This window comes from Typopeltis vanoorti, chromosome 7 (assembly GCF_054136105.1).
Source record: "Typopeltis vanoorti isolate ZY-2024b chromosome 7, IOZ_Tvanoo_1.0, whole genome shotgun sequence".
Lineage (NCBI taxonomy): Eukaryota > Metazoa > Arthropoda > Arachnida > Uropygi > Thelyphonidae > Typopeltis > Typopeltis vanoorti.
In genome coordinates, this window is record NC_143555.1 from 3,841,706 (window position 1) to 3,867,580 (window position 25,875).

At 35.6% G+C, this 25,875-nt stretch overlaps 1 protein-coding gene across 1 annotated transcript in view; it reads left to right on the forward strand.

Annotated features, from left to right (window-relative positions):
• The window catches only part of Lamtor3 (Late endosomal/lysosomal adaptor, MAPK and MTOR activator 3), an 82,632-nt gene extending 81,809 nt beyond the window's left edge, over positions 1 to 823 (forward strand). The window contains exon 7 of the mRNA XM_090395628.1: positions 676 to 823. The gene's annotated coding sequence lies outside the window, so the exon portion shown is untranslated. The remainder of the gene's footprint in view (positions 1 to 675) is intronic.
• The last annotated feature ends 25,052 nt before the right edge of the window (positions 824 to 25,875 follow it).

The following is a 25,875-nucleotide window of genomic DNA, read 5'->3' on the forward strand; positions in this document are numbered from 1 at the left end:
CTCAGCAAAAAAAGTAGACAGAGTTTTTTGATTGCTTTTAGAGCTATGAATATGTTATATTTTTATGCCAGATAAAGGCTATAGGTGTATGTTATGCACAATGACAAGTATCTGAGTATCTCAGCCAACTAGGTTTGCTGTCTTATTGGCTGAGTAGATAGGTGGTAGATTTCCTTCAGCCATTGTGAGACTGCTACCTGGAATGGAACCCCAAAATGTTTGATAAAGTTCCATGATTGATTTTCTTGGATAGAATTCCCACAATCTAACCTTTAGTTCACCCATTGTGTTAGAATACTAAAATTGTGCTGTAGGAATGAACCAACATTTTCTGGATAGAACTGACAAAGTTTTATATATACCTACTTAATGTTGTGATAGCAGTTAATCACACCTTTCCTATGAGTTAGCCATAGTGAGATTTAGACAGTGGTTATTGGCCAACTTTTTACATAGAAATATGAAGTTCATGTTAAAAGATTATCTGTTTAATAAACATTGGTAGGTTATCACAACTTCAGTAAAACCTTTTTCCATTATATCACTAATACATTTGTTTTTAGGAGTGTAAATGTTGTTTTAGCTTAGAACACAAAAGATTTTTATCCATACAAATATTATGACATTAAATATTCTTATTAGTTTTGTGTAATGCTTCTTTATTTTTAAATACAGATTTAAAACTTCAGTACTGAATAAGATGGTGGTGCAGAACCAAAATGCTGTATTGACTAAGAAGAGGGAGGATAGCTTTAGTGTATATTTAATATATAATAGTACATAGTAATGTAATTTATTTGGATTACAGATATACATCCCATAATTTATATTTTTATATAAGATATAAAAAACATGACATTGGTATAAAAATTAAGTAAAATTTACAGATACCATATATTGACAATATTTTAAAAAATCATAACTGAATATTTTGGGGGAGAGTTAACTCAATTAACTTTTCAGTCAAAATCTTTGTGGTGTAAAATGTTAGTTTTCATTTTGTTATTGTATAATATATTATTGTAGAGTGAATAAATATATATACACATCAAAATAAATAAATAAAAACTGGCTTCATTGGCACATTCCCTAGAATTCCTTAATTGATTCTGGAGGACAGCTTTATTTTAATTTTTGAATTATGCCAAAAATACTTCTTACAAGTATTTTTGGCATACTTATAATATTCATTACTCTTAACCACGTTGCGTCAATATGGATAAAATACATCACCCGTCTTAACTTCGTATTCATCATATATTTCAATCTAATAAAAATGGTATTATAATTTTAATATGCACTTCACATCCATGGTAACCTTGACGTATATACACGTCAGGGCCGGTTGGAGGGTTAAACTGTTCTACTGACATATATATATATATATATATATATATCACAATAATAGAAAAAATTATTGCAAATCAGAATTCACAACATTGATCAACACTATAATGTTGATGCTGCATCTTCATGAAAATGATTAAATACAAAAGAATGCAGAAAAGTATTAGACTGTTCACACTATAGCCAAGAGACACAGCAGTAATTTAAGTACTGTACCAAGTCACTAACTATTACAAAAATCATTATGGACTAAAGTCAGCCTGCTCTAACTCTGGTTCCAAGCTAAATAATACTGTTGAGTTGTACTTGCATTCAGCAGAGGTATTCAACAGGACATAGCTTACTGAACATTTTTTCACTTGGTTATAAATTAAATTAAAGATTCCAAGAAATTTTATTCTTGGTTTATTCTTTATAACCAAGTATAAGCAAACACTTTGGTATGAAGTATCTTCATGACTAAACTTCGGCAACTAGCTCTGATTCAGAGTATTAATCATAATGTGTGACAATTTTTCACTATTTGTATATGAGAAGTATGAGAAGGGATGCTTAAAGGGCAAAGCTGTATAAGAAGAGACCTCCACATAGCCTTTAAAGGAATGCAGAAAACCGACCAGGGCTTCTGACCTAATGTCCAATCCTCACCTTCTCTTGGTGCACACCCTGTTGGATATCTAACTCAATACTGAACAAACGAGGATGGGCTGGCAATTTGGGATTTAGCCGACCAAATTGTATTCTTATTGGCTTAAACCAAAATACAAAATGATGGTACCACACGACAAAATTTCATGCTGGCTGGGGTGTCGCCTGGTTAAACAAGGCCCCTGTTGTTTTCACCAGGGAACCAGGGCGAACAGCAAAAAGTCAGCTATTGGAACAATCTGAAAACACACTCCAACTCAACGTTACCAGAGTTAAAGATCGGTACTATCAACATAAGAAGCCTGAATGGCAAAGAAATGGAGCTAGCTGAGGAATTAGATGAGTACCAGATCGACATAATAGCGGTGACTGAAACAAAAAAAAGGCAAAAACTGGTGAGATCTTTTTGAGCAATAAATACAAAATGTTATATTCAGGCAATGACAATCAAGGAAAAGAAGGAGTAGCCATAGTATTCAACACAAAATACGAGGCTAATCTTCTTGAATGGCAGGCAGTCTCAAGTAGAGTGATGTGGGCAAATATGAGAATGGGGAACTGAACAATGAGACTTATTTGTTCTTATGGTCCCACAGAAAGTTCTACTAAGGTAGAAGTGGAAGAATTTTTTGAGTCTTTAGAGAAAGCAACTGACACAATGAAAAAGGAAAAGTTGGTCCTTGTTGGGGATCTAAATAGCAGAGTAGGAAATGATTGTGAGACATACAAAAATATTTTGGTAAAATTTGGAGAAAAGAGCAAATCTAATAATAATGGCAAATACCTGTTGGATTTATTTCTGCTCAGGACATGGACTGGTTATTACTAATACCATGTTCCAACATAAAAATGTGCACAAATTCACATGGAGAGAAGTGGCAAGAAATAAGAAAAGGCTAATTGACTATGTTATTATTGATAGTGATGTTTTCTCCCTGGTGCAGGACACCAGAGTGTACCGAGAATTTCAAATTGGAAGTGACTACTACTTAGTCTTGAGCAGGATAAAATTGAATTTCTTATTGAAAAGAATGACATATAAGAAAGTTTTAAAGCAAATAAAAGTTGAACAGATGTGAACTGTAGACTAAAATACACAAAGATTATTGAAGAAAAAATGAAACAGTTTGAGAACAGGAACCAAAACTTGGAGATTGAGTGGCAAGCCTTGAAGAAAACCCTGATTGATTCAGCCAGAGAGGCATGTGGTGAGGTTGTTTGCAAGGATAGAAAAATCAGAACTCCCTGGTGGACACAGGAAGTTAAAGAGGCAGTGAAGGAAAAGAAGAAAGCATATCAAAAGTTGCTGGCAAATAAATCAGCTTGTGCTCTTAGAGAATACAGAGATAAATGTAAGAAAGCTAAACACTTTGTGAAACTAGCTAAGCAAAAGTCATGGGAGGACTTTGGCAAGAACATAGAAAATAATTATTAAGAAGGTGGCAAAATATTCTGGAGATTGTTGAAGAAGCTGAGAAATGGAGGAATGAGTGCTGTAAAAGGAGTTAGAGATGATACACGTGACATAAAATTCGAAAAATTGCTAAATGAAACAAGCAGTGACAGTCAGTTGTAAAAAACACTTAACAGGCATACAGTCAGGAATACATATCCATACTTGAAGTAGAAAAAGCCATCAAAGGCTTTTTCTGCTGAAGTGTGGTGGTATAAAAGTCTTACAGTGGCTGTACTGCATAGTTCAGAAGGCCTGGACACAGGTACAAATTCCCGATGATTGGAGTAGGGCTCTCATAGTACACATATATAAAAAGTGAAATAAAACTGAGTGTGAGAATTACAGAGGTATTTCCCTACTGAGTGTTCCTGGTAAGATATATGCAAGTATACTTGAGAAACGATTGAGAAGAATTATGGAATAGAAGCTGGGTGAAGAACAAGCTGGATTCAGGCCAAATAGAGGCTGTCAGGATCAGATCTTCACTTTACAACAAATAGTTGAGAAATCATTGGAATATAACAAAGATCTGTATTTATGTTTTGTCAATCTGGAAAAGGCATATGAGAAGGTGCCAAGGGAGAAGCTATTCAATACGCTACAGTTATATGGTGTCAATGGGGCATTATATCAAGCAATACTTAATCTTTATTTGAGTTGTAAGTCAGCAGTTAGAATTGAAGGAAGTACAGGAAGAATGAAATCCAGGAAGTACATTATAATGTACTTCCTGGATTTCATTCTTCCTGTACCTCCTTGTCTCACACCAGATTTTAAATCTGGTGTGAGACAAGGAGGTACATTATCCCTTCTGTTATTCAATATCTATATGGATCACATCTTGAAGGAAAGTGGTATTAAAACTGATATCAAAGTTGGAGATGTCAATCTCAGCTCTTTGCTTTATGCGGATGATGTTATACTTCTAAATAAATCCACTACAAATCTGCAAGATTGCTTGACTTAATTGAATAACTGTTGTAATAGATATGGTATGAAGGTCAGCAATAATGAGACAAAGGCAATGAAAATAGGCAGAATCGTCGAAAATGTCAACTGCGTTGTGAATGGAGAACCTGTGGAACAAGTAAAACATTTCATCTACTTTGGCACGAATTTTAGTGAAGATGGTAAATTAAATATGGAAATAGGCAACAGAATCAGCAAAGCTGGTATGGTAAGAAGTTAATTCCATAAATTCATATGGAATAAGAGAGAAATTAGTCAGAACACTAAATTAGCTGTATACAAGACAGTGTTCAAACCAATTTTAACTTATGGATCTGAGAGCTGGGTCAGAAGTAAAACACTTGACTAGAGACTGTAGATATGAGGGTCTTGAGAAAGATTAGAGGCATAAACAGATGGCATCAATGGCAATATCATATTAAAAATGGGGATACTAGGAAAGAACTTGGCATTGTCAGCATCCAGGAATGTGTTAGCAGAGGTAATCTCAGGTGGTATGGTCACTTAAACAGAATGGGCGAGGAAAGATTAGCAAAACAAGTGTTCTCTGCCAGGTTGGTAGGAAAACGACCCAGAGGAAGATATTGTTTGACTGATACGGTGCAATGTGTCTGAAACGATAGAAATATAAGATCTGATAATGTTGGAGTCTTGACAAGTAACAGACTGATTTGGAGGAAAATTGTAGATAGGAAGTTAGTAATGATGTAATTTTTCATGTAGTGCTCTTATATCCTGCACACCCTCTTGAGGGTTAATTGCAGGAATTTGATGATGATGATGAAGTATGACTCCAGCGTTACTTCAACCTTGGTCTCACTACTGAGTCTGGCTCCCACTGATGAGACCTGAATAAAAGTTGAAAATAGCCTGGGTAATGGTCCTTACCATGATGCTTAGCATTATTTGCACCCAAAAGGATGTGTGCTTTGTCTTATGGGATACTAAGGCAATTAATGTGAAGTCATTAGCCTTTATATACAAGTAGCTTAGTCATTAAAGATACTTTACACACAAATCTTGGATAAAGGATAAACGAAGAATATAATTTCTTGGCATCTTTAATTTAAGGGCATAGCTTAGCAAATTTAAAGCATTGAATCTAGTTAGTAAAAGAAAACAAAAATCCAAAGCATTTTTGAGAAGTGGTATAGAAAAAAAAAAAAAACTATCCCCCCCCTCGACACACCGATCCAATATGCTGATACAATGATTTGCATGTCTTCAGATAGTATATTGTGTGGTGTGTGTCTGGTTTGAAATTTCATCCCATAAGGGATCATAGCCTTGCAGGATGAAGAACGTTGCCACTTCTCTATGAGACCAGCTAACAAAGAAAAACGTTTATATAAATGTTCTTCGTGTCCTAGATGGGATTTTGAACCCAGGTGTTGCCAGCCATTGGACATTGTTAAAGCTAATATTCTTCTATTTTAACATTCGTTGCACTTTTAATTTCTTATTTCATTATTTTGTCTTCTCTTCATTCTTGTACATCCTTAATCTACACTGAGATTCTTTTTGTTTCCTTTCTTCTTTGGTTTTATGAGCAGGCTTCCATTTCAAAGCAGCTGTTTATTAGACATTGTTTCAATTGTAGTGAAAGTAAATTCCTCTGAAATATGAGCAGTACCCCAACAGCAACAACAGTATTAATGATTAAAAATAAGGTAAACCTCCCCTATCTTACGTTGCAGCCAAATTTTTAAAAGTTTTTTGTATAAGAATTATTAGTGTAAAAAAATTGTCTGCAACAGCTATGCAGTAATCCTTCAGTTATCTGGATGCATTGGGAAAGCAGTTTGGTTTGGATAATTAATGGCTTGGTTAACTGAAGGTACAGTTATGTAACTGAATCAGAAAAAATAGATTGACACATTAGCCCATTCTAGGGCCCTTTTTATGGTATGTTCCATGGCTTATGGCCACCCTGTGTATCTCTTTCTTTATATATATATATATATTCTGGGGGACCCTGTTGTTCCCTCAGCAAAACATCTGTTGAAAAGGATGCTAATGTGCTGCACAACATAGAAGAGGACATTACTGAATCACAGCTGCCACTCAATTGTAATTCATCAAACACATCAGAATAATTTCACTTTGTATCAAAAAAAATATATAAAAAGAAAAATAGCTTCTGCATGGCTTGAAAGAAATATCTTCCTTAATAACTAAAACACTTTTTGAATGTTAGTCAAGCGGGTTTTTAATTTGTCCTACATGTTTCGCCGATTTTTGCTATCGTCATCTTCAGGGAATACAATTGGTAAGCTATATGAAGGTAACAGACTAGATTTTAACTGACAGTTCTAATTCATACAAAATTAGTATTGTGTGAGACAATGCGCGCATCTCGGGAACATGATTTATTTGTTATGAGACATAATGTAATTGGCGTGAAAGTTCATTTCTTTCATGTTTGGTAATCTGATTAAAGCTTTCCAAATTTCCGGTAGAATTAGACCTTGATTCTTATTTAGGTTTCCTGTTGAACGGGCGACCGTAGAAGCCTCCTTGAAGGTTCTGGAATGGTAGTTTTCTTCTATATAGGGCATATGACTCTTATCCCACTCAATGAGATGGTTGGTAGAGGCAAAGTGGCAAGAAAGGCCTGAAATATCTTGTCTGTTGTTTTTGACATATCCTGTGTTCTTTCTATCTCGTTCCGAAGCTTCTAGAGGTCTGACCAACGTAACTAACACCACAGGAGCAAGGTATATTATATACTCCAGAGTACTTGACTTGTAGAATGGATGAGGGTCTTTCGGTGATCTTAAAAATTTCCAAATAGTATTGACTGGCTTGAATGCTACTCTAATATTGTGTGATTTTAGAAGGATAGCCAATTTTTTGGAAATATTGCTGACAAATGGAATAGTTATAGTACCGATGTATTGGGTGTCATCACGTTGTCTTTGTGGTATATCCAAAAAGAGGATATTATTGCAGAGCCTTTTAGGATAACCATTTAAGGATAGCTCTCTGGATATTGTAGTTAATACTGGACGTTACCTCCATTTCAACTCATCTCATCATATATCCCAGAAACTTAGCATTATCCATATGCTTAAGAAAAGAGCTATACATTACACAACAGACCAGGATGACTTCCAAAAAGAATTAACTTCAATAACCAGAGAGCTATCCTAAAAGACTCTGCAACAATATCCTCTTTTCGGATATACCACAAAGACAACGTGATGACACCCAATACATCAGTACTATAACTATTCCATTTGCCAGCAGTATTTCCAAAAAATTGGCTATCCTTCTAAAACCACACAATATTAGAGTAGCATTCAAATCCAGTCAATACTATTCGGAAATTTTTAAGATCACCGAAAGACCCTCATCTATTCTACAAGTCAAGTACTCTGGAGTATATAATATACCTTGCTCCTGAGGTGTTAGTTATGTTGGTCAGACCTCTAGAAGCTTCGAAACGAGACAGAAAGAACACATAGGATATGTCAGAAACAACAGACAAGATATTTCAGGCCTTTCTTGCCACTTTGCCTCTACCAACCATCTCATTGAGTGGGATAAGAGTCATATGCCCTATATAGAAGAGAACTACCATTCCAGAACCTTCAAGGAGGCTGCTACGGTCACCCGTTCAACAGGAAACCTAAATAAGAATCAAGGTCTAACCCTACCAGAAATTTGGAAAGCTTTAATCAGATCACTAAACATCAAAGAAATGAACTTTCACGCCATTTACATTATGTCTCGTAACAAATAAATCGCGTTCCCGAGATACATGTATTGTCTCACACAATACTAATTTTGTATGAATTAGAACTGTCAGTTAAAACCTATTAAAGGAATATGAAGTTAAAGTCATTTGCAATTGGTAAGCTATATGAAGTTACCTTCATATAGCTTACCAATTGTATTCCCTGAAGATGCAATAGCAAAAATCGGCGAAACATGTAGGACAATAAATTAAAAACCCGCTTGACTTACATTCAAAAAAAAAAAAAAAAAAATGTTTTAGTTATTTTACAAGTAGCCGAGGAAGAAAATCACTATAAATATCTTCCTTTTTGACTTGCATAAGAGATCTGATCAATATTTGATTTCTCACAACCATAGACATAGTTGACTATTCTGGTTGACTTATTTTTAGATATTCCTTTAATGACTTTTTGATCGCTGATTAGTTTTTGTGAAATGTATTAATATAAATTGGATTCTTTCATATCTTTTATCTCTCATATGCCCAGAGAATTACTTGAGAATGGCCAACAAACCCACTATTTTATATTATGAAATATTAAAAATGAAAATTGCTTTCTGACACTAATTCATTAAGAATATCCTCATTATTTTATGAAGTCTTTCAAATTGCTTTGACATGTTTAACAGGATGTATAAATATTTATATGTACAATATTATTTATAAATATTAATTCAAATTATAAATACCAGTCAGTACCAAATCTGATGTTACAAGCTTGGGTAATGCTATGGCTAGATTTTCCTCTGCATAACTACCAGTATTGAAGCAAATATGTGTTTATCAGTCTGTGAAGAAAAAAAAAATGCATGTATGTTGTAGATACAAGACCATTTATTATTATTAATTTTTTTATTAATGATGCTATTTTTCACTATGTTCTTCCTCCTAATACGTATGTCTTTTTATGGAAAAAGTTGAACAAATTCTTCTCTGCCATTATAAACCATTAAAACATTCATAAAAACCCAATAAAATAACATTTACGCACATTAATGCTTTGAATATTCTGAATTCTGATTAGCTCTGAAACATTGCCAGAAGAACTGAACAAGTGATGTCATATAACATGGTGACAACTTGAAAAACAATCGAATGATAATTACATTAGAATCAATATAATGAAATATTTTGAGAGAAATGAATACATTTTCTCAACTTTCCAAGTTTTAATATCTACTAATAGTTAAATTCTGCATATTCCACCATGGTAAGAAATGAACTAATTGTTGCTATATACTGCATATCCATGTTAGGTTTCCATGTCACAGTTAGGTTATCTTGAATGAATGAGTGCTCTCTAAACATAAAATAACGCAGGCCTATTCTCTCTTCTCATTAGTTACATTCCATTATAATAAAATTAGTGATAATCGAGAAAACTAGATGATCAGCATTCTCCAATGGACATGATAACAGTAAGAATGGTGAAGAGGGGCATGGGCAGATTTTTTACTTGGAGAATTTTTAGTGAATGGAATGCATTGCCAGAATTGTTAATGCAAGAAATATTAAGGATTTTAAGATTCAGTATGATAAATATATTGTCAATTGAATGAACCTCTCACGATGAGTCTTCAGACTTCATGGAGGGTGCAATAATAATAAGCAAAAATAGAAGAAACTATTTACAACATAAAATGTGAAACAGCATTAAGTAAATAAAGCAGATAGTTGAACTGCCATCAAACTCCTGCCATGTACCATAAGAGGTGTACAGGATATGATAGTACTACATGAAAAATTTACATCATTACTAACCTATCTACAATTTTCCTTGAAATCAATCTTTTACCTGTCAAGACTTCAACATTGTCAGATCTTATATTTCTATCTTCTAAAGCACTTTTTACCATATCAATCCGGGTCTTTTTCCTGCCAACCTGGCAGAGAACACTTGTTTCGCTAATCTTTCCTTGCCCATTCTGTTCAAGTGACCATACCACCTGAGATTAGCTCTGCTAACGCATTCCTGGATACTGACAACGTCAAGTTCTTTCCTAATAACCTTGTTTTTAATATGATATTGCCGTTGATGGCATCTGTTCATCCCTAATCTTTCTGAGGACTTGCATATCTGTGGGCTCTAATCTTTGGCCAAGTGTTTTATTTTACTTCTAACCCAGCTCTCAGATCCATAAGTTAAAATTTGAACACTATCTTGTATACAGGTAATTTGGTGTTTTGACTAATTTCTCTCTTATTCCATATAAATTTATTCAGTTGACTTCCTACCATACTAGCTTTGTTGATCCTGTTGTCTATTTCCATATTTAATTTACCATCTTCTCTAAAAATCATGCCTAAGTAGTTGAAATGCTTTACTTGTTCTATAGGTTCTCCATTCACGATGCAGTTGATATTTTTAATGCTTCTGCCTGTTTTCTTTGTCTTGTTATTGCTGACCTTCATACCATATCTATTACAACAGTTATTCAATTTAGTCAGGGAATTTTGCAGACTTGTAGCAGATTTATTTAGAAATATAACATAATCCATATAAAGCAAAGAATTGAGATTAATATCGCCAATTTTGATATCAGGTTTAATACCACTTTCCTTCATAATGTGATCCATATAAATAATGAATAACAGAACAGATAATGTACATCCTTGTCTGACACAAGATTTAACATTAAACCATCTTCCTGTACGTCCTTCAATTCTAACTGCTGGCTTACAACTCAAATAAAGACTACGTATTGCTTGATATAATGCCCCACTGACACCATACAACTGTAGCATTTTGAATAGCCTCTCTCTCTCTCTCTCTCTTGGCACATTGTCATATGCTTTTTCCAGATCTACAAAACTTACAGATCTTTGTTTTATTCCCATGATTTCTCAACTAATTGTAAAGTGAAAATCTGATCCTGACAGCCTCTATTTGGCCTGAATCCAGCTTGTCTTCACCAAGCTACTCTTCCACAATCCTTCTCAACCATTTCTCAAGTATTATTATTACCTTACACCCAGGATTCCAAAGACTCATCAAGGGAGGGCATCTAATCCATAAGTTTCCATCTCCACCACTCCAACATCAACTACCTTCATATCTACACTAACGCCATCTACCTCCAACCACCACTAGTATTTTCACAGACAATTGCAAAGATCCATGCCTACGACAGGATTTGAACTCGCAGCCTCTTGGCTGGAGAGTGGATACGCTAACCACTCGGCCAACCAGGCCGGCATAAATCTTACAGGAACACTCAGTAGAGAAATACCACTATAATTCTCACATTTAGTTTTATTTCCCTTTTTATATATGGATAATATGAGAGCTCTACTCGAATCATCTGGAATTCGTCCCTCTGTCCAGGTCTTCTGAACTATGCAGTGCAGCCTCTGTAAGACTTTTATACATCCATACTTGAGCATTTCTGGTCAAATGTCATCTACTCCAGCTGCCTTTCCACATTTCAGGCTTTTGATGGCTTCTACTTCAAGTATGGATATGTATTCCTTATTTCATGCCTGATCAGTATTTTTTACCACTGTGCTATCACTGCTTGTTTCATTTGGCAAATTTTTGCAGTAATTACTCCATTCTTCAAGGATATCTTTTTCTCCAGTTTTGATGTTACCTTTGTCATCTCTAACTCCTTTCCTCCATTTCTGTGCTTCTTCAACAACCTGCTGAATATGCCTGCCACCTTCTTGATATTTATTTTCTGTGTTCTTACCAAAGTCTTCCCATGACTTGTTTAGCTAGTTTTACAGTGTTTAGCTTTCTGACATTTCTCTCTGTATTCTCTAAGAGATAACTTCATTCATCTTCATAAGCTGACTAACTTGCCAGGAACTTTTGATATGCTTTCTTTCTTTTCCTTCACTAACCCTTTAACTTCCTGTGTCCACGATGGAGTTCAGATTTTTGTGTCTTTGCAGACAACCTCACCACATACCTCTTGCTAAATCACTGTTTTCTTTAGGGCTTGCCACTGAATCTCCAGGGTTTGGTTCCTGTCAACAAACTCTTGAACCTGATTTTTTTTTACTTGTCAAAGCAAATTCTCATTCCTTACAGATGAGTGCTTTTTTCAAACTGTTTATATGCCAAAAATTTTCTCCCCTTTTTTTTTTTGTCAGCACTTGGAAATTAAATTTTGTTAAAACAAGATAGCAGTATGATTTGCATTTTTTTTTCCAGAATTTACAATTTTCAATAGCAGTAATAGTGTCATAGCACTCATCTTGTCACTGCCACTATTTCTGTATAATACATCTTCAGTAAGTGTTTGAACTGAATTTGTTCCTTTTTCATAAAAAAAAAAAACACAATCCTTATATTTTTCTAATATTTTTAAATTAGTGTAATAACTTGCTTAGTTTTAGGACATTTTTTTTTAAGTCTAGTCTATTTTATGTTTAAAATCTGTTTCAACAAAGATATCAGTATTTTCAGTTTTTAAAACTTCATTTGCCATTGTGACAGTTTAGATGCTAAAGATGGACTCATTCAAGATTTCTTAAATTCTAATAATTCCTCAGGTGTACTTTGAGTTATCTGATGCACTTTAATAATGTGTATTGAATTTGACTAAGTATTTTGATAATTGGAATGTATATCCAAAATTAGTTCAGTGATTAAAATTTCAAAAGAGAGGAAAGATTCAAAATAGTCAAACATTTAGGCTTAGGTGATCATAATTAGGTTTAAATGGAATGAATACAGCATAGAGAAATAATTAAACCCAATTTAATAGATCCAATATTTTGTTCGTCACAGAGATAGTCTTATAATTGTAAAGCCACATGCAAAAAAATAATTGGAAAAAGTTGTAGGATCGTGTTTGTGCAGGATATAATTCATTCTCTACCATAATAATTTCTTGCATAGCTTGTAATACAACTGTAAATTTAATGTTTGTACATAACATCTGTTTTTCTTTATGCGTATTCTTTTCTTCAGGTGTGTCAGTCATATGCAGGCTTATACCTTTAGAGTGAGCATACAGTAAATAGAATTTCTTTTTATTGGTTATATATATCACAAAAGGGGATCCATTCACATGATCCAAGGATCAACTATATTGAAGTAAGCTGAACAGTTACACTAGTTTCTCTCTCTAGAATTATAAATTTGTTTGCTAGCTTCATTGGAAGTCGCATGTCACACACATAAACCATAAATTGATTAACGATTCATATTCACAAATTCAGACTGCCTTTCATCGAACTATCAATCTTTGCAGAACAGGGCAGAAATCTACTCACTAGTTGCTCACCTTACTGTTTTAAAACTTCCTGATCTCTTATTCTTCACCTCTATAATCATGTTTATATTAATCTGCTTAAGAGCACTTCTAACAATTTACATGATGACACCATTGTTTTGCTAATCTGGTAAACCATGCAACTTCCTTTATCTCAAAATCAACATTCCATAGTACGCATTTCTGAGTCTAATCGAAGAGTTAAAGAATAAATCGCAAAATAAATTATCTAACACCTTTTAATCCCCAAACGAAGTAGGAGGTAGGAGATTAAAGAGATCATTTATCCCTCAACATTTTGAAGCCAATGGGCAGCTTGTTTCTATCCTTCAAGCCTTCTCTGCTAGTGAGCAGAGAAGGCTTGAAGGCTATCAGTGCTTTTTGAGAGAGAGAGTACCTCAAACAACTGCTGCTATCTAGTCCTATACTAGATAGTGGCAGTTGTTTGAGGTGCCGAGTGGTCGCCATATCTGCTTTCCAACTAAAAGGCTGCGGGCTCGAATCCTGCTGTGGGCAGGGATGTTTGCGATTGTCTGTGAAAATAGTGGTGGTGGTGGTAGATGATGAAGGAATTTTGCAGTTGGATGGAGAGTTGTAGAGCAGGTGCCCTTCCTTGATGAGTCTTTGGACTCCCTGGAGGTGTTATGTAATAACAAGTATACTCTAACACTCTTAGGTTAGAATATAACCCAAATTGCAGATTTGGTTACAACACTTTTAGTTTGAGGAAGGTCTTGTACTGCAGTTCAACTACTGTAGGACATATATACAGCTTCTTTAGCTCCTTGCAATGTCTTTATTCAAGTATCAATAATCTGTATGATTTGATGAGTGTAAATCATAGATCATCATCCAGGTCTTGGAACTCAGCTCTAAGAATCTAGAACACTCAAAGTTCTCCATTCTCTGAAGGTGAAAAAAAAATTTTTTTTTTACTTAAAAAAGTATTTTAACTTAGTATTACTTCTTATATCTCTCACCAATACTATCTACCAATAATTGTCCGGTCACTTGAGCAATTTACAATTTGCCCTTGATCACCTCCTGCATCCATTGAGGGAGACTTTCCACCAATGTGTAGCAAACATCAGGTGGAATTTGTCTTCATTCCTCCAAAGCAGCACTGAGTTCAGCAACAGATTGAGGACGCGTTGCTCTGGAGTTCAATTTGTCCCACAGGTTTTTGATGGGACTGAGGTCAGTCCAGGGCAATTGTTTAAATTTCTTCATACCATTCCATAACAGCTGTAACTTTCATGGGGCATTGTCTCGAGAGTAACACTGGTCTGTTCCATAAAAACTCCACAGTGTAGGTAGCACCTGGTTATCCAGAATGTGAGGATACTGAGCTGCCTTCATGGAACCACAGACAATGACCAGTGCTTACTCCAAACCTGCTGAATGCAACCCACACCATTACTCCACCACGAAGCTACTGTAGGTATGTGGTAACAAGTGTTCACTGGGATGTCTCCACACACTGTTATCAGATTGGAAACGAGTCAACCTTGATTCATCATTCTAAAGTACCATTTTCCATTGGTCAATTGTCCAGTTGCACCAGGCCATTCCATTGGTCAGTGCTCTTTGCACCAGCCAGACGAACTGCCTTGTTCAACTTGTGTGCTGTAGGAATCCCATACGTGGAGTTCTTTTCATACTGTATTAGTGCTCACCATGATGTTATTGACGCTCTGGAACTCATCATAGATGGTCTATGCCCAGTTTTTGCTTGATGCCCGTTTTAACATCCTGTCTTGGTCATTTTTGGCAACTGCCTTGGGTGTTTTCCTGCACTAGTGATGCCAGAATGTCTCCATTTGTTGATCATATCGCCAACCGTTGATGTTGAGCAGAAATGCCATGTTGAACATTCCACCAATGTGACAGCCTACAATGATACCTCTTTCAAATTCATTTGAGTTCACGTCATGTTGCCATACCACCTGTTCAACTGCTACGATGAAATACTGCTTATTATCTGTACACTGGTTTTTATGTTAACAAACCTGAAATGTCCCTAACTTCAAATAGCAGGGGGTGTTTGGACAATTATTGGTAGATAGTGTATAATGGAATATAGCTTATCAATTCACATGAAATAACATTTATAAATAATGTAAACAGCAGTGACCAAAGAATATACCACCATTGCCTTTCTTTTACAAGAAAATTCCCCCATACAAAAGTTATCTTTTAAAAAACCAGTATAATATAATATAATATATCTCGCTAATCTATTATCCATCACTATCAGTTTTACTGCGTGCATCAACCTACCACGTGGAAATTTGGCATACGATTTCGCTAGTCCAAAATACTTTTAACCTTTCATAAAAGACAAGCAGAATGCTGGACCATATTTGAAGCCAATATTTAAACCAATGTTTCTTGAACTGTGTTTTGCAAAGATTTGTAGGGCTCTACAGAGCATGAAGACATAACTTGCATTATATATAGTTTCAGAAACAACAATCAAGAATTCCGAAAACTATATCAAGTACTACTTGAAACAAAGTGAGGAATTGGTCATTATCGTTTCTAGGTAATATCACTCACTAGTGTTCTAGATTCTTTCTCTGAGATGTGGTGAAACCATACAGATTATTGGTACTCGAATAAAGACATTGCCAAGAAGCTAAAGAAACTGTTGTCTTACAGTGCAGTGGAGGATTACTGCAATTATTAATATTAATTTATTTACGAAGGCTAACGTTAACCGATTTATGTTTTATATTATAATTACGGCTATTTTGCTTGCTTCAGTTTAGGAGTGCCCCTGTTTAAATGTCATTGGCTATTTACTCACGGATCCTTAGGGCATTGTAGATGTAAGTTTACCAAAACGTATATGTAGCATAAGGAAGAGAAATTTACACATACCTTTTTCTGGGTGTTGCGGCTTTTCTTCTTTATGCGATGTCCGAAAACTATTGAGTGTGTGGAGGGGGTGGGGGGTATGCAATTTGGGAGAATTAAATTAGAAAAACCCGGGTTTTTTCCGTAATATATATATAAACATATATTATATTACTATATTATATAGGGTGGGGAAAAGGTGAAAGGGTTGATTATTTATATTGGGGGGAAGGGGGTTGACGGGGTGCAGTCCGTTTCGACTATTCTCGGTCGTCATCTGAACACATGACGTCCGAGAATAGTCGAAACGGACTACACCCCGTCAACCCCCTTTCCCCATATATATAAATAATCAACCCTTTCACCCACCCTATATAAGTTCGATTCTAATCGTTGACTAGAGGAACTTTTTCTTAGCCATTCTTTCACCTGTACCCGAGTTAGCTACTTCTGAATGGACAAGCGGATTTTTTCTCGTTAGTTATGGGTACAAAGGGGCTGTACTTGTCCGTCTACCTGCATTTTGGCTCCAATGACACAGTATTTGATTCAAGATAAAACTTTGTAATCGGCAGTGAATATCAATTTCAATAGCATATTTCTGCTTCAAAATTGGATTATTGCATGCTTCGAAAAAGTTGTAAAATACTCACCCATTGTGCATGTAGTAATAAGAGAAATATAACAGTGCATCAGTTGAAGACTAATGTTCTAAACTATGTAACATGTGGAACTCGAGTTGTACATTCAGTAGATTTGTTAATTTATTAAAAGAAGTTATAATACACAAATAATTAGGTTAACTGATTTCTGGTATATATGTATATGTATATATATATATATATATCACTGATAGTTTGAGCCAGCTGTCTATGATTGGCTACGAGTGAAAATTGACTGTCCTTCAGTCTCCAAAGGGGCTAAAACAGCCTCGCATACTCCCATTGCGAAATATAGGGCAGCAGATTATTATTATTATTATCTGAGACCTCCAGGGAGTCAAGGACTCATCGAAGGAGGCTACAAATCACCTAAATGAGCTGTCATACCTTCTCTTAAATTCATTCACACTAGATGCACTCACCACCCTAAAGGCAAACTATTCCACTCACTGCTCTGCAAGAGAAAAATCTATCTCTTACCCCTGATTGGCCGAATGGTTAGCGTATCCGCTCTCCAGCCAAAAGGCTGTGGGTTCGAATCCCACCATGGGGATTGATGTTTGATTTCTGTGAAAATACTAGTGGTGGTGGGTGGTAGGCAGTAGATGGCGCTGGTGTAGATGACAGAGATGTAGAGTAGGTGCGCTCCCTCGATGAGTCCTAGAACTCCATGGAAGTTCGTATAGTAGTAATAATTACTCCGTTCTTGACTGCAAACAAACTTAATTTCCATGGATACCGCGTGTTCTCTCCCCACCTTCAATATAACGAAAATTTTCATCAGACGATGTCCTATAGCACTCATTCAAAAGTTTATATGTTCTCTCCCCACCTTCAATATAACGAAAATTTTCATCAGACGATGCCCTATAGCACTCATTCAAAAGTTTATATACCTCTATCATATCACCCCTCTTTCTCCTGTTAATCAGAATCTGTAATCCACATACAATCTGTCTTCATAATCCCCTAATCCGGATATAAACTTAGTAATTTCTTTGAACTCTTTCCACAGCTTCTTTATCCCCCTTAGAACCCAGGAGACCAAATATGTGCACAATCTAGATGGTCTTATCAAGGCCTTATAAAGTGGTAAATGACGTTCTTATCCTTACGTTTCAACATTCACAGCTTCAAAATTATCCTCTGAGTTGTTTTTGCCACTTTTGCTGTGTGACCTTTGAACTTCAAATTGCTATCTACCATTATGCCAAGATCCCTTGCCTCATCAGTTTCTTTCAGCATAACCCTACTAATATAATATAATATGCCGCTGGAAATCTCATCACGCCAAAGCACATACTTTGCACTTACTAAATTAAACTGATAACCATTTTCTTTTGTCCAAATTTCCAACATATTGAAATCATTTTCTACGTGCTGGATATCAGTAGCATCCTTGATTCCTCTCCCTAACTTCGCATCATTGGCAAACAGTTGCACATCTGATGATAAACCCTGCCTGATGTCATTAATGTATAGATTGGACAACAATGGCCCAAGGACTGAACCCTGAGGTAGGCCACTTGTTACCTTAAATCTGGTAACTTTTTTCGGATATAAGCCTCCGAAGCTCATTTGGTTGAAAAGATCTGGGTTAAAATCACGTCTGGGACGCGAAGAGTCTTAATCAGGGCTTTAGAACTGCTCGTGAGTTAGCCGTCCTGCAACCAGCAAACCGGTGCAGAAGAACATATGCAGTGTACAGACAAAAAAAAAAACATTACATCTAATAGCTTACATTGGTTTCATGACGATGCCATACCTCGTGGCTGTTGTATCTTCATACATTAATTATCAAACCAACTATCATTTCGGATGACTATGACTTGCAAACTGTAGTCAATATGCACCAGTTGAGTACAGTGGTGCACTCAGGATTTAATCTTGGAGGGGGGCGAGTTGAGTAGACTATTTGAGAATACACACTACACATTGAATACGACCTATGACCGATTATCTGCAGTGATCGCCAATACATGATACCCGTCCTCTGGCAAACTAGAGCTCGGTCTGCCAGAGCACTACTTCGTTCGCCTTGCGTTCACATCGGCCGTGATTACGAGAGCTATAGGGTATTCTCACCTTATGTTACCGCTAATTCATAAGTAGTATAAAAATAGAAAAACGACACAACGTAAATATAAAAATGAATTTTAATTAGGAAAACATTTTTGGAAAATTTTCGAGTATATTTTTATTTTTGGAGGGGGCCCTTGGCCCTCCCCCTGGGTGCGCCACTGGTTGAGTATGTCGTCATAGTATTTGGAGTTCGATGTCTTGTATGTGTTGAGAGTCCTCATGTTTTCTTTTTTTTTTAACATCCTTCATGTTTTGTGATGCGTTGGTTTCCTGACTGATCTGTGTCTTCTACACTGCACATTCCCAAGTACAAGTGATGTAATATATCCATGGTTTCTTGAGTTGTGAGTTGCGCAGTTTCTGAGAATTAAGGTTTTCTGTTTTCTGTAATATTCTGTATTCTTGTTTTTCTTATTCATTTGATTGTTTGTTGGAGGGGATGTTTTAGAATTTTTTTCATCTTTTTTTTTTGTTTCAGCATATATTTTGACTAGTAAATTGAGGTATACGAATTTTTTATTTATTATTATTATTATTCATGCCACCTCCGAGGAGTCCGCTGACTCATCGCGGGAGGACACCTATTGTACAACTCTCTGTCTCCACCACTACACCGAACCTCTACTACCAATCATCTACATCAGCGCCATCTACTGGCCATCACCACAACTGGTATTTTTGTCTGTAAATTGCGTGTGTTCTGAATGGCCGATTTGTCTGTTTGCGGGATGAAAAACGAGTTTATTTTTGCCATATCGGTGGCGATCCTGTAAGCTGTAATGCCAGTCTTTTGTCACAGTGGTGGTGTGATGATTTTTCATATGGTATCTTCCCGTGGGCGTTGGTTTTCTGTAAAACGAATAGCTAATTTTTTTTTTTTTCGGAGACTTCCAGGAGATTGTGTAAAAATTGTAGAAATCTGTTGGTTTCTAATTCCACAGTGAAGTGAACCGCGGACGAATGTTTTTAAGAAGAATAACAACGAAGTCTTGTAGTTGGTTTCCAGAGCAAGACCATATGAACATACCATCTACATATTGTAGCTAAACTTTAGGTCATTATCTCTGCACCTAATAAGAAAAGTTAGTTTATAAACATTTTTTGCTTGATGCGAAACTTGTCAGATCTCTTCACTTAATATAACTTCACTTCATCAGGAACAGAGCGGTTCAGTTTGCTGCTTTTATTGAATACGTTGTGGCATAACTTGTTAGAATTAGTGATACCTGCCAGAGGTAGATGTAACTGAAATCAAGTTTAAAATTAAAGGGTATAGTATTTTCCTCTCCTATCGGAGAGGAAGAGGAGTACTATTAATATTAGTGGACCTGAGTCCAGTTAGGGTATAAATTCATGAAAGATAATAGTAATAATGTTCCATTTAGCAGAGAATTTGAGATTAACTGAATGAAATATGTGGTTATATGTTGCCACAGACCTTGTGGTTCAGCTGTTGGAGAAGTCGAAATGCATCGCCCATTTATCCTGATAGGTATTAAACGAGTAATCGTTATGCGTGCCCGAAATTATCCAAACATTGATTACGTAGAAAACTCACGATAAGAAACGTATAAATTCATGAAAGATAATGGTAATAATGTTCCATTCAGCAGAGAATTTGAGACTAACTGAATGAAATGTGTGGTTATGTGTTGCCAACAGACCTGGTGGTTCAGCTGTTGGAGAAGTCGAAATGCATCGCCCAATTATCCTGATAGCTACAAAATAAAGATTTATTGTTACATAAACCATATATTTATAGCGTACTTAAGTTCTTACAAATTGCCTACCGGTTTCGCTAGTAACTGACTAGCTTTCTCAAGGCTTGCATAGTACAAAAAAAGGTTTAAAAATACCTAAATTGTACATGTTTTTAGTCAAACTATCCTGATAGGTATTAAACGAGTATTTATTATGCGTGCCCGAAATTATCCAAACATTGATTACGTAGAAAACTCACGATAAGATTGAAGGAGAATTTATTGAGCTGTTCTGATACAACTTTCTCAAGCAGCATATGAAAGAAGGAACTCGAGGCCAAAGAGTATTAGGTTTCATCATAGCATTAGAAGATTTCTCAGTTAAGAATGAAACTGTTTTGCCACCACTTGGTGATAGTGATCATGATGTACTGACTGGGAAGTAGTTAACTATATGATAATTCCAATTTGGATAGATTACATAAAAAAACCAGCTAACGCCTTTTATTCCCTTATCGAGTAGGGAGTAGGCGAAGCCTTTTTAACCCTATCTATCTATGGAGAGGTCAGTTCAATCTCCACTGGTAGCCAATCAGAGATCACTGGTCCAAGACTAACACTCAATAAGCGCATGCAATGAATACATTATAACACTGCTGCCATCTCGTGGTGCCTAACCATAACACAATATATTCAATGTCTTAAAATGGTGTGGGTTCTACGGTACATTTTCTTGAGTTTACGAGAGAAAAGACCTGCATGCTTGTGCCAGAGATCAACTAATTCAGGAACTAGTCGAAAAAAGCTTATAAAAAGTTCCTCTGTTCTGCGACTAGAATGGCACTCGCGACGCTCTTTCTTCGGGCGGTTTAACGCTGGGAGTGTAAACACCACTTCCACTGAGCTAAAGCTGAAAATTATAGCCAATTCAGGAGAATGCTATCTTCAGTCCTGGTTGGTGTTACTGAATGGGAAAGATATCAGAAGTTTATGGGAATCTTTGAAAAAGTGCTTAAATGAAGTAGTGTCAGAATATATCTGCAGAATTCGAAGAACAAATGTGTAACCTTATTAAGTAACAGGTCCATATCACCATGGTATGGTAGGAATAGTGTCAGAATTAGAGTAAGAGGAGTTATGCAATATATATAAAGCGCATGCCAGAAAAGTTACGAGTTTGTATGGAAAATTATATCGCAGTACGAAAGGAAATTGGCTGTGCAGCCTAAGACAACCCAAAAGAATTTTATCATTATGCCGTAAGTAAAAGAAAGAATGAAGGCTCGGAAGATAAAGGAATGCTCAGACGAATTAGCTAGGTCCTTGACATGCTTGTATAACTTGAGTCTTATCTCAGAAATGAAAAGAATGAGAGTTCCGTTGTACAAGTTTGGTGAAAAAGCCGATGTGCCTATCTACCTATCAGGATATTTGGACTGGCGGTGAAGGAACTTGCATACAGAAATGAGTTCACTGACACGCTATACTCTGTAGCAAACAGTATGGGTCTGCCAGACGGAGATCATGATTTAGCAATACATGAATACTGTATTTTATAACAATGTTACGGCTGAGTTGGATAAAAGGAATGGATACATTATAACAATGTAAGATTTTCCTACGACATTTGATACGATACTAAATGAAAGACTATTGCATAAACTGGGGAATATGGGATTGGAATATAACCTGTTGGCTTGAATAAGTGCATGATTAACAGACAGGTATTAAAAAGTGGTATATGATTGCTGTGTATCTGACAGATATAAGGTGATTAATAGTGTACTTGGGATCAGTCGTTTTCCCATTGTTTTTTAATCTCAACACTAATGATATTGTAAGGATCTAACAAAAGCGTTAAGTTGCTTGCTGAGGATTCAAAGATAAGCAGACTAATCACGATGCTTCTGATATCCAACACTTAGAGAATGATTGGAATAACCTGGAAAGATGGGGAAATGGAAATGGCTGTCAATTCAGTGTTAGTAAGTGCAAAGTTATGCACTTTGGTGCAATGAGCTATCTACTGACATATATTGTACTGGTGGGGTTGAGCTAGAAGAAACTGATGAAGGCAGAGACATTGGTATTGTAGTGGATAGGAATTGGTTCAAAGGTCACATTCTAAAAATTGCAAATACGACTATGAGGTAAATTTCAATGTTTAAACGAACATTCACGTGAAAGAATAAGGAAGCCATGATGCTTTTTACAAGGCGTTGATAATCCCACATCTGGGCTGCTGCTGTGCACAGATTTGATCTGTTGTGTTCAGAGCGGATAAAAAACTATGGAAAGGGGCAAAGAAGAGATATAGAGATTATGTCGGGATTATGGAATGCATATTATGAGAATACATAGAAATTATGTCGAATGCAGACATTTGTCATCATCATCATCATCATCATCATCATATATATCAAGGATTTAGGCCTAGCATGGCCTGTTCCGGCCTTAGAAATCATCGTTGAATCGTTTAAGAGGACGTCCTGGTTTTCTTTTTTCTAATACTTTAAGGTATGTTTTGGTAATCTTTCTGTTTTCATTCTTTGGACGTGTTCCATCCATTTATGTTTATATTTTTTAATTTTTTCTATTACTGGTTCTTGGTTTAATTCTTTCATAATATCTTCGTTTCCTTTGTGATCAAATAGGGTATACTTTGCAGTTTTTCTCATAAACTTCATTTCTGCTGTTGTTAATCTTTGTTTGTCTTTTTGTTTTATTGTCCAGATTTCGCTTCCATACATTAAGACCGGTAAGGCTAATGTATTGTATACTTTTAGCCTGGTTTGTTTTTGAACTAGGTTTGGTTTAAATATAGAGTTAATTACACCTGTTATTTTTAAATATTTTGCAATTTTTACGTTTATATCTTTTTCATTTTCATATGTGATCATACATCCTAGGTAATTAAATGAATTCACCTGTTCTAAGATCTTGTTATCTATTACTATTTTAGTTCTTGCTGGATCTTTTCCTTTAATGGCCATAGTTTTTGATTATTCTGTTGATATTATCATACCATAATCTTTGGATATCTCATTTAGATTTAAAATAGCTTTCTGTAAGTTATCTACAGAATTTGTAATTATTATTTGGTCGTCTGCAAAGAGGAGAGTGTTTAAGTTAACTGTAGGTGAAAGTTTAATTTCTTGGTGTAAATTTTTACTCCATTTTATTATTATTTCATTTAAGTAGATATTAAGAAGAGTTGCTGAGAGGGGACATTCCTGTCGAACCCCTCTTGTATATGATAGCTCGTGATTTAATCTTATTTGTATTTGATTATTTTCATATATACTTGTGATAGCTTTTAGGATATTATTTAGTATTTGTCTTTCTTTTAATATGTTAAATAATATGTTTCTTTTAATATGTTAAATAATATGTTTCTTTTAACTTTGTCAAATGCTTTTTCAAAGTCAATAAATGCAATGTGTTTCTAAATTGTATTCTCTTCTTTTCTCTATTATTAATTTTAGGCAAAAGGCTGGGTCTATACATGATCGTCCTTTTCTAAATCCATTCTGTACCTCTAGAATAAAGTTTTCCGAATATTTCATTAGTTTGTTATTTAAGATTCTGCTATATATTTTGTAACAGGAATTTAGTATACTGATACCTCTATAGTTTTTAGGGTCATCTGTATTACCTCTCTTAAAGATAGGAATCACAATTTCTTTTTTCCATTCTATTGGGGGGATACCAGTTGAGTAAATTTTATTTAAAAATAATAAGTCTTTTTTGAATCTTGTTCCTGCGTATTTATATAGTTCTGAACCTAGCTTATCTTCTTCAGGTGATTTTCCGTTTCTGCAGACATTTGTAAGCAGGAGAAAGAGGGATGAAGTGATAGAGGTATATAAAATGGGTGTTATAGGATATCGTGTGAAGAAATTTTTCGTTTTATGGAAGGTGGAGAGAGAACACGGAGCCGTCCAGAGAAATTTAATTTGTTCGCTATTAAGAAAAGGGAATGAGCTAGATTTTGGTTCTCGCAGAGCAGTGAGTAGGACAGTTTGACTGTTAAAGTGGTAAGTGCCTCTAGTGTGAATGAGTTTAAGAGAAAGTATGACAGCTGAAATGGGTGATGTATAGTGTTCCTCGATGAGTTATTGACTCCCTGGATGGAGGCTTCTAATAATAATAATAATAATAATAACAATGACAATACCGAGCCTGGGTAGCCCAGTGGAAATAGCTTGTGTGCCCACATCAGTAGGCTTCCTGAAGAAAGAGTGCTTTACGTTCGGGAACTAAATGAACATTTTCTCGGTTCCTGAGTTAGTTGATCTCTGGCACTGCAAGTGGGTCTTTTTCTCCCAAACTCTCGTGTTCTTCATCTTAGAAACTGAGAAAAATCGAATCTGGAACTGCTCTTCCAGCCTTTCAAACTCCCTATAAGGATATAAAAGGCATTAGCAGATGTTTTTATGTTATTTATATAATCAAAATAAATAAGATGGAGTAAGAATCTGATTCACATCGGACATTTGCCTGACTAAGAAAAGTCACGTTTCTCATGGCCATGCAAATCTCTGCAAAATATATGGATTGCAAGTGGTTTCTTGCTTCCCATGCTATCCAAATATGAGTCTCTAGGCTTCAATCTGTTACCAAAGAACTACTCTTTGAGAGATGCTTGGCCACTATTTATAAGATTCCTGCTGAAGTGATCCAACTTATCAAACCGAAATCAACAGAAAAGGTTTGTTGAGGAATACAAGGCATCCCCAGAAGTTGAGGAGTAGTGATAGCCAAAATGATGATAATAGTGAAGACCTGTAAATCTATTATGCTAACATTTCGAGTTGAGCCCATTTGAAGTGATTCTCTTATCTGTAGCATCTATAACCTCATCCACTTTTAGCATCAGCAGAGTCATTGATGCACCACGTGGATGATCAGAACACCATTTTATTATCATTATTATTCTTATTTGACACCTCCAAGGACTCATTGGGGAGGAGGCCACTCTACTCTACTCTACTCCACTATACACTACTCATCATCTTCCCTACTTAATCTTCAAACCATGCCTATCTACTGTAATTTTCTCTTGCATGTTCTCCTTTGATAAAGTTGTAAATGAATAATTAACAATAAGCATTTTATCACTAATACTTACACATCTAATTTCCCCAAATCAATCTTCTTTTTTTTTCTTTATGTGAGGAACTCCCCC